The following is a 10,077-nucleotide window of genomic DNA, read 5'->3' on the forward strand; positions in this document are numbered from 1 at the left end:
CCCGTTTCATGGCTGGGTAGACCTGGTGTCCGCAGCATGCCCTGGGTAGACCTGGTGTCCGCAGCTTGGTAGACCTGTTGCCCGTTTCATGGCTGGGTAGACCTGGTGTCCGCAGCATGCCCTGGGTAGACCTGGTGTCCGCAGCTTGGTAGACCTGTTGCCCGATTCATGGCTGGGTAGACCTGTTGTCCGCAGCATTGAGTTGGTAGACCTGGTGTCCGCAGCATGCCCTGGGTAGACCTGGTGTCCGCAGCTTGGTAGACCTGTTGCCCGTTTCATGGCTGGGTAGACCTGTTGTCCGCAGCATTGAGTTGGTAGACCTGGTGTCCGCAGCATGCCCTGGGTAGACCTGGTGTCCGCAGCTTGGTAGACCTGTTGCCCGTTTCATGGCTGGGTAGACCTGGTGTCCGCAGCAAGCCGTGAGTAGACCTGTTGCCCGTTTCATGGCTGGGTAGACCTGGTGTCCGCAGCATGCCCTGGGTAGACCTGGTGTCCGCAGCTTGGTAGACCTGTTGCCCGATTCATGCCTGGGTAGACCTGGTGTCCGCAGCAAGCCGTGAGTAGACCTGTTGCCCGTTTCATGGCTGGGTAGACCTGGTGTCCGCAGCATGCCCTGGGTAGACCTGGTGTCCGCAGCTTGGTAGACCTGTTGCCCGTTTCATGGCTGGGTAGACCTGGTGTCCGCAGCAAGCCGTGGGTAGACCTGGTGTCCGCAGCCTGGTAGACCTGTTGCCCGATTCATGCCTGGGTAGACCTGTTGTCCGCAGCATTGAGTTGGTAGACCTGGTGTCCGCAGCATGCCCTGGGTAGACCTGGTGTCCGCAGCATTGAGTGGGTAGACCTGTTGCCCGTTTCATGGCTGGGTAGACCTGTTGTCCGCAGCTTGGTAGACCTGTTGCCCGTTTCATGGCTGGGTAGACCTGGTGTCCGCAGCAAGCCGTGAGTAGACCTGTTGCCCGTTTCATGGCTGGGTAGACCTGGTGTCCGCAGCATGCCCTGGGTAGACCTGGTGTCCGCAGCTTGGTAGACCTGTTGCCCGATTCATGGCTGGGTAGACCTGTTGTCCGCAGCATTGAGTTGGTAGACCTGGTGTCCGCAGCATGCCCTGGGTAGACCTGGTGTCCGCAGCTTGGTAGACCTGTTGCCCGTTTCATGGCTGGGTAGACCTGTTGTCCGCAGCATTGAGTTGGTAGACCTGGTGTCCGCAGCATGCCCTGGGTAGACCTGGTGTCCGCAGCTTGGTAGACCTGTTGCCCGTTTCATGGCTGGGTAGACCTGTTGTCCGCAGCATTGAGTTGGTAGACCTGGTGTCCGCAGCATGCCCTGGGTAGACCTGGTGTCCGCAGCTTGGTAGACCTGTTGCCCGTTTCATGGCTGGGTAGACCTGTTGTCCGCAGCTTGGTAGACCTGTTGCCCGTTTCATGGCGGGGTAGACCTGGTGTCCGCAGCAAGCCGTGAGTAGACCTGTTGCCCGTTTCATGGCTGGGTAGACCTGGTGTCCGCAGCATGCCCTGGGTAGACCTGGTGTCCGCAGCTTGGTAGACCTGTTGCCCGTTTCATGCCTGGGTAGACCTGGTGTCCGCAGCATGCCCTGGGTAGACCTGGTGTCCGCAGCTTGGTAGACCTGTTGCCCGTTTCATGGCTGGGTAGACCTGTTGTCCGCAGCATTGAGTGGGTAGACCTGTTGCCCGTTTCATGGCTGGGTAGACCTGGTGTCCGCAGCAAGCCGTGGGTAGACCTGGTGTCCGCAGCTTGGTAGACCTGTTGCCGATTCATGCCTGGGTAGACCTGTTGTCCGCAGCATTGAGTTGGTAGACCTGGTGTCCGCTGCATACCCTGGGTAGACCTGGTGTCCGCAGCTTGGTAGACCTGTTGCCCGTTTCATGGCTGGGTAGACCTGTTGTCCGCAGCATTGAGTTGGTAGACCTGTTGCCCGTTTCATGGCTGGGTAGACCTGTTGTCCGCAGCTTGGTAGACCTGTTGCCCGATTCATGGCTGGGTAGACCTGGTGTCCGCAGCAAGCCGTGAGTAGACCTGTTGCCCGTTTCATGGCTGGGTAGACCTGGTGTCCGCAGCATGCCCTGGGTAGACCTGGTGTCCGCAGCTTGGTAGACCTGTTGCCCGTTTCATGGCTGGGTAGACCTGGTGTCCGCAGCAAGCCGTGAGTAGACCTGTTGCCCGTTTCATGGCTGGGTAGACCTGTTGTCCGCAGCAAGCCGTGGGTAGACCTGGTGTCCGCAGCTTGGTAGACCTGTTGCCCGTTTCATGGCTGGGTAGACCTGGTGTCCGCAGCATTGAGTTGGTAGACCTGGTGTCCGCTGCATACCCTGGGTAGACCTGGTGTCCGCAGCTTGGTAGACCTGTTGCCCGTTTCATGGCTGGGTAGACCTGTTGTCCGCAGCATTGAGTTGGTAGACCTGTTGCCCGTTTCATGGCTGGGTAGACCTGTTGTCCGCAGCTTGGTAGACCTGTTGCCCGATTCATGGCTGGGTAGACCTGGTGTCCGCAGCAAGCCGTGAGTAGACCTGTTGCCCGTTTCATGGCTGGGTAGACCTGTTGTCCGCAGCAAGCCGTGGGTAGACCTGGTGTCCGCAGCTTGGTAGACCTGTTGCCCGTTTCATGGCTGCGTAGACCTGGTGTCCGCAGCATGCCCTGGGTAGACCTGGTGTCCGCAGCTTGGTAGACCTGTTGCCCGTTTCATGGCTGGGTAGACCTGTTGTCCGCAGCATTGAGTTGGTAGACCTGTTGCCCGTTTCATGGCTGGGTAGACCTGTTGTCCGCAGCTTGGTAGACCTGTTGCCCGATTCATGGCTGGGTAGACCTGGTGTCCGCAGCAAGCCGTGAGTAGACCTGTTGCCCGTTTCATGGCTGGGTAGACCTGTTGTCCGCAGCAAGCCGTGGGTAGACCTGGTGTCCGCAGCTTGGTAGACCTGTTGCCCGTTTCATGGCTGGGTAGACCTGGTGTCCGCAGCATGCCCTGGGTAGACCTGGTGTCCGCAGCTTGGTAGACCTGTTGCCCGTTTCATGGCTGGGTAGACCTGGTGTCCGCAGCATGCCCTGGGTAGACCTGGTGTCCGCAGCTTGGTAGACCTGTTGCCCGTTTCATGGCTGGGTAGACCTGTTGTCCGCAGCAAGCCGTGGGTAGACCTGGTGTCCGCAGCTTGGTAGACCTGTTGCCCGATTCATGCCTGGGTAGACCTGTTGTCCGCAGCAAGCCGTGGGTAGACCTGGTGTCCGCAGCTTGGTAGACCTGTTGCCCGTTTCATGGCTGGGTAGACCTGTTGTCCGCAGCATTGAGTTGGTAGACCTGTTGCCCGTTTCATGGCTGGGTAGACCTGGTGTCCGCAGCATTGAGTGAGTAGACCTGTTGCCCGTTTCATGGCTGGGTAGACCTGGTGTCCGCAGCAAGCCGTGAGTAGACCTGTTGCCCGTTTCATGGCTGGGTAGACCTGGTGTCCGCAGCATGCCCTGGGTAGACCTGGTGTCCGCAGCTTGGTAGACCTGTTGCCCGTTTCATGGCTGGGTAGACCTGTTGTCCGCAGCATTGAGTTGGTAGACCTGTTGTCCGCAGCAAGCCGTGGGTAGACCTGGTGTCCGCAGCATGCCCTGGGTAGACCTGGTGTCCGCAGCTTGGTAGACCTGTTGCCCGTTTCATGGCTGGGTAGACCTGTTGTCCGCAGCAAGCCGTGGGTAGACCTGGTGTCCGCAGCATTGAGTGAGTAGACCTGTTGCCCGTTTCATGGCTGGGTAGACCTGGTGTCCGCAGCAAGCCGTGAGTAGACCTGTTGCCCGTTTCATGGCTGGGTAGACCTGGTGTCCGCAGCATGCCCTGGGTAGACCTGGTGTCCGCAGCTTGGTAGACCTGTTGCCCGTTTCATGGCTGGGTAGACCTGTTGTCCGCAGCAAGCCGTGGGTAGACCTGGTGTCCGCAGCTTGGTAGACCTGTTGCCCGTTTCATGGCTGGGTAGACCTGTTGTCCGCAGCATTGAGTTGGTAGACCTGTTGTCCGCAGCAAGCCGTGGGTAGACCTGGTGTCCGCAGCATGCCCTGGGTAGACCTGGTGTCCGCAGCTTGGTAGACCTGTTGCCCGATTCATGCCTGGGTAGACCTGGTGTCCGCAGCAAGCCGTGGGTAGACCTGGTGTCCGCAGCATGCCCTGGGTAGACCTGGTGTCCGCAGCTTGGTAGACCTGTTGCCCGTTTCATGGCTGGGTAGACCTGGTGTCCGCAGCAAGCCGTGAGTAGACCTGTTGCCCGATTCATGGCTGGGTAGACCTGTTGTCCGCAGCATGCCCTGGGTAGACCTGGTGTCCGCAGCTTGGTAGACCTATTGCCCGTTTCATGGCTGGGTAGACCTGGTGTCCGCAGCAAGCCGTGAGTAGACCTGTTGCCCGTTTCATGGCTGGGTAGACCTGGTGTCCGCAGCATGCCCTGGGTAGACCTGGTGTCCGCAGCTTGGTAGACCTGTTGCCCGTTTCAAGGCTGGGTAGACCTGGTGTCCGCAGCTTGGTAGACCTGTTGCCCGTTTCATGGCTGGGTAGACCTGTTGTCCGCAGCTTGGTAGACCTGTTGCCCGTTTCATGGCTGGGTAGACCTGGTGTCCGCAGCATGCCCTGGGTAGACCTGGTGTCCGCAGCTTGGTAGACCTGTTGCCCGTTTCATGGCTGGGTAGACCTGTTGTCCGCAGCAAGCCGTGAGTAGACCGGTTGCCCGTTTCATGGCTGGGTAGACCTGTTGTCCGCAGCATGCCCTGGGTAGACCTGGTGTCCGCAGCTTGGTAGACCTGTTGCCCGTTTCATGGCTGGGTAGACCTGTTGTCCGCAGCATTGAGTGGGTAGACCTGTTGCCCGTTTCATGGCTGGGTAGACCTGGTGTCCGCAGCAAGCCGTGGGTAGACCTGGTGTCCGCAGCTTGGTAGACCTGTTGCCCGTTTCATGGCTGGGTAGACCTGTTGTCCGCAGCATTGAGTTGGTAGACCTGGTGTCCGCTGCATACCCTGGGTAGACCTGGTGTCCGCAGCTTGGTAGACCTGTTGCCCGTTTCATGGCTGGGTAGACCTGTTGTCCGCAGCATTGAGTTGGTAGACCTGTTGCCCGTTTCATGGCTGGGTAGACCTGTTGTCCGCAGCTTGGTAGACCTGTTGCCCGATTCATGGCTGGGTAGACCTGGTGTCCGCAGCAAGCCGTGAGTAGACCTGTTGCCCGTTTCATGGCTGGGTAGACCTGTTGTCCGCAGCAAGCCGTGGGTAGACCTGGTGTCCGCAGCTTGGTAGACCTGTTGCCCGTTTCATGGCTGGGTAGACCTGTTGTCCGCAGCAAGCCGTGGGTAGACCTGGTGTCCGCAGCTTGGTAGACCTGTTGCCCGATTCATGCCTGGGTAGACCTGTTGTCCGCAGCAAGCCGTGGGTAGACCTGGTGTCCGCAGCTTGGTAGACCTGTTGCCCGTTTCATGGCTGGGTAGACCTGTTGTCCGCAGCATTGAGTTGGTAGACCTGTTGCCCGTTTCATGGCTGGGTAGACCTGGTGTCCGCAGCATTGAGTGAGTAGACCTGTTGCCCGTTTCATGGCTGGGTAGACCTGGTGTCCGCAGCAAGCCGTGAGTAGACCTGTTGCCCGTTTCATGGCTGGGTAGACCTGGTGTCCGCAGCATGCCCTGGGTAGACCTGGTGTCCGCAGCTTGGTAGACCTGTTGCCCGTTTCATGGCTGGGTAGACCTGGTGTCCGCAGCAAGCCGTGGGTAGACCTGGTGTCCGCAGCTTGGTAGACCTGTTGCCCGTTTCATGGCTGGGTAGACCTGTTGTCCGCAGCATTGAGTTGGTAGACCTGTTGTCCGCAGCAAGCCGTGGGTAGACCTGGTGTCCGCAGCATGCCCTGGGTAGACCTGGTGTCCGCAGCTTGGTAGACCTGTTGCCCGATTCATGCCTGGGTAGACCTGTTGTCCGCAGCAAGCCGTGGGTAGACCTGGTGTCCGCAGCATGCCCTGGGTAGACCTGGTGTCCGCAGCTTGGTAGACCTGTTGCCCGTTTCATGGCTGGGTAGACCTGGTGTCCGCAGCAAGCCGTGAGTAGACCTGTTGCCCGATTCATGGCTGGGTAGACCTGGTGTCCGCAGCATGCCCTTGGTAGACCTGGTGTCCGCAGCAAGCCGTGAGTAGACCTGTTGCCCGTTTCATGGCTGGGTAGACCTGGTGTCCGCAGCATGCCCTGGGTAGACCTGGTGTCCGCAGCTTGGTAGACCTGTTGCCCGTTTCAAGGCTGGGTAGACCTGGTGTCCGCAGCTTGGTAGACCTGTTGCCCGTTTCATGGCTGGGTAGACCTGGTGTCCGCAGCAAGCCGTGAGTAGACCTGTTGCCCGTTTCATGGCTGGGTAGACCTGGTGTCCGCAGCATGCCCTGGGTAGACCTGGTGTCCGCAGCTTGGTAGACCTGTTGCCCGTTTCATGCCTGGGTAGACCTGTTGTCCGCAGCAAGCCGTGGGTAGACCTGTTGCCCGTTTCATGGCTGGGTAGACCTGTTGTCCGCAGCATGCCCTGGGTAGACCTGGTGTCCGCAGCTTGGTAGACCTGTTGCCCGTTTCATGGCTGGGTAGACCTGTTGTCCGCAGCATTGAGTGGGTAGACCTGTTGCCCGTTTCATGGCTGGGTAGACCTGGTGTCCGCAGCAAGCCGTGGGTAGACCTGGTGTCCGCAGCTTGGTAGACCTGTTGCCCGTTTCATGGCTGGGTAGACCTGGTGTCCGCAGCATTGAGTTGGTAGACCTGGTGTCCGCTGCATACCCTGGGTAGACCTGGTGTCCGCAGCTTGGTAGACCTGTTGCCCGTTTCATGGCTGGGTAGACCTGTTGTCCGCAGCATTGAGTTGGTAGACCTGGTGTCCGCAGCATGCCCTGGGTAGACCTGGTGTCCGCAGCTTGGTAGACCTGTTGCCCGTTTCATGGCTGGGTAGACCTGGTGTCCGCAGCAAGCCGTGGGTAGACCTGGTGTCCGCAGCATGCCCTGGGTAGACCTGGTGTCCGCAGCTTGGTAGACCTGTTGCCCGTTTCATGGCTGGGTAGACCTGTTGTCCGCAGCAAGCCGTGGGTAGACCTGGTGTCCGCAGCATGCCCTGGGTAGACCTGGTGTCCGCAGCTTGGTAGACCTGTTGCCCGTTTCATGCCCTGGGTAGACCTGGTGTCCGCAGCTGGGTAGACCTGTTGTCCGCAGCAAGCCGTGGGTAGACCTGGTGTCCGCAGCATGCCCTGGGTAGACCTGTTGTCCGCAGCTTGGTAGACCTGTTGCCCGTTTCATGGCTGGGTAGACCTGTTGTCCGTAGCATTGAGTGGGTAGACCTGGTGTCCGCAGCATGCCCTGGGTAGACCTGGTGTCCGCAGCTTGGTAGACCTGTTGCCCGTTTCATGGCTGGGTAGACCTGGTGTCCGCAGCATTGAGTGGGTAGACCTGTTGCCCGTTTCATGGCTGGGTAGACCTGGTGTCCGCAGCAAGCCGTGGGTAGACCTGTTGTCCGCAGCATGCCGTGGGTAGACCTGGTGTCCGCAGCTTGGTAGACCTGTTGCCCGATTCATGCCTGGGTAGACCTGTTGTCCGCAGCAAGCCGTGGGTAGACCTGGTGTCCGCAGCATGCCCTGGGTAGACCTGTTGTCCGCAGCTTGGTCGACCTGTTGCCCGTTTCATGGCTGGGTAGACCTGTTGTCCGCAGCAAGCCGTCGGTAGACCTGTTGCCCGTTTCATGGCTGGTAGACCTGTTGTCCGCCGCCGGCCTGGAAGTACTCCAAGGGGTCGCTGTTTCTCGCTGCCTCCGGCTATGTCATCGTAGAAGGCGGCGTGCGCCACTGCGCCCCCTCGGTCACGTACATCGGTTCTCTTTCCGGCCTCCGCCGCTTCGGGCCCATCTGTCCGTATTATGGGAACGAGGTGACGGGCCGTATCCCCACAGGCTGTTGCCGTGCCTGTGTCCGTGGCGGAGAAGGGCGGACGCGCGTGCGGTCGCCAGGGCCAGAAGAACACCGCCGATGTCGGGGCGAGTCGCGTGGCTTCGTCCGGCTTCCCGTCTTACCCAGTTCGACTGGGACAGGTTAGCCCAGAGAGAGAGACCGATGCGATCCGAGAGCCGCTCCCCGGCCCAGGCGAGGCTGCGTGCTCAGTCGGGGGAGAAGCGAGAAAGCCCCCAGAGAGACCGATGCGATCCGAGAGCCGCTCCCCGGCCCAGGCCGAGGCTGCGGGTTCAGTCCGGGGGAGAAGCGAGAAAGCCCCCAGAGAGAGCGATGCGATCCGAGAGCCACCGCGCTCCCCCGGCCCAGGCGAGGCTGCGTTGTTCCAGGCGGGGGAGAAGCGAGAAAAAGGCCCAGAGAGAGGGCGAGAAAGCCGCGAGTGTGTCCCGCTCCGGCCCGGCTGCTGCCGGTTTCGTGACAACGGGGAGCCGGGCGCCCGCTCGCTCCCCCGGGGATGGTGGCGGGCGAGGCGGCGGCGCCTCGCCCCTTTTCTGCCCGGCCTTAAGCCGGGGCCCCGCCCGCTCGCCGGGTGCGGCATTTCTTCGGCTGTCGGTCCCGGTGCACGCTGGTGGCCGGCAGCCGGGGCTGGATTTCTGTGGGGCCGGCCCGGGGTTGTGTTGAGCCTGCCCGGGCTTTCCCTGGCCCCCCTCCCCGAGAGCCCCCCGGGCGTGGCTCGCTTGGCCGAGGTTGGCTGCGCCTCGTTTCCCGCTCCCGACCTGTGTTGCCAGAGTTGTGTCCGTATCGAAAGGGCAGCGGGGGACATGCAGTGGGGCGTGTGGCCTCGCCTCTCGGCTTCGCTTGCTTGCCTGCGAAGGGGGGCTCGGTGACGGGAGTGTCCGGCCCTGCCGTGTGTTGTTGAAGTCGTCCCCCTTCCTCGGCCCTAAGCCGGGGACCCGCGTGTAGCGGGCAGAATTTTTCCGGGGCGGCGGTCGGCCGCGGTGGCCGGCCGTGTCCCCCCCCCAGGACGGACCCCGCAACCCAACAGAGAGCGAGCGAGCGAGTGAGCCCCCGAGAGTGTGTCGTGGGCGGGGCGGCGGCGCCTCGCCCTTTCTCGGTATCGGCCGGGCGCGATCGAGGCACCGTGCCGGGGCGGCCCGTGGTGTCTGGCCTGCCCCGGCTGCCGTGGTTGCCGTTGCCGGCGGGGGCTGGGTTTTGCGAGCGGCTCCGTTCTTTTTTATTAAAGCGTGCCGGTGTGCGGGGCAGTGTGGGGGTGCCCGCCCGGCCTCCGTTCTTTTTCTCTCGCGGCCCTAAGCCGCGGCACCGAGAAGCGCGCGCTGACGAAGGGTCACGGGCCGCCACCGAAGCGAAAGCGAAAGGCGAGAGAGAAGGGCTGGCTGTGTTGGCGAGTGAGAAAAGAGACCGTATGTCCGGTGGTTGGAGGGGTTTTACGGGAGGAGTTGAGAGGCGCGTTCTCGCCCCCACCCCTGGCTCGTGACCCCCGTGGCTAGCACGGGTCGTGCGACGCATGGCGTGCTTTTTTTTTAGTTTTTTTTTTGGTGCGGTGGCTTGCCCTTCCCCCCGGCTTTTTTTCCGGGTGGGAAGCCGATCGCTGCGAGGCGGGCGAAAGCCGGTGGCCCGCGGCGTGGTCGGTGGCAGCTGCTCCGTTTTCCGTTGTCTTGCGGCCCGCGGGCGGGTGGCGGCACCCCCCGCTCTCTTCCTCTGCTGCGTGATCGATCCCGAAGGTTGCAAGCGGCCCGCCGGCGTCGGGGGCCTAGGGAGCGTCGGGGAGGCTCGGCGGCGCCAAGGGAGGGCCTCTCGGGGACGTGTCCCGCTCGCACGCATGTTGGAGCCCTGCTCCGTTGCCGTTGTCCCAGGAACCCGCGGCCGCGGGGGCTCCCCGTTGCCCCGCGGCTGCTTTTCTTTCTGTCCCCGTCCGATCGATGAGGCTTTTCGGGTCGCGTCGGAAAGGGCCCCCGGCGGGCCGGCTCCTCCGGGCGAAGTCTCGGTGGTGTCCGGTCCCTCGAGCAGGGCGGTCTCCTGTCCAATTCGCTTCCCGTCGCAGGCGAGGTGTCGCTCCTTCCGCTTGCCGGGGAAGGAACATCTTTACCGTCCCAGGCTGTGTGATGGCCGCGTGGCCCCGTGAGCACTCAAGGTG

The sequence above is a fragment of the Sturnus vulgaris genome, unplaced genomic scaffold (genome assembly GCF_052056855.1).
Source record: "Sturnus vulgaris isolate bStuVul1 unplaced genomic scaffold, bStuVul1.hap1 Scaffold_156, whole genome shotgun sequence".
NCBI lineage: Eukaryota > Metazoa > Chordata > Aves > Passeriformes > Sturnidae > Sturnus > Sturnus vulgaris.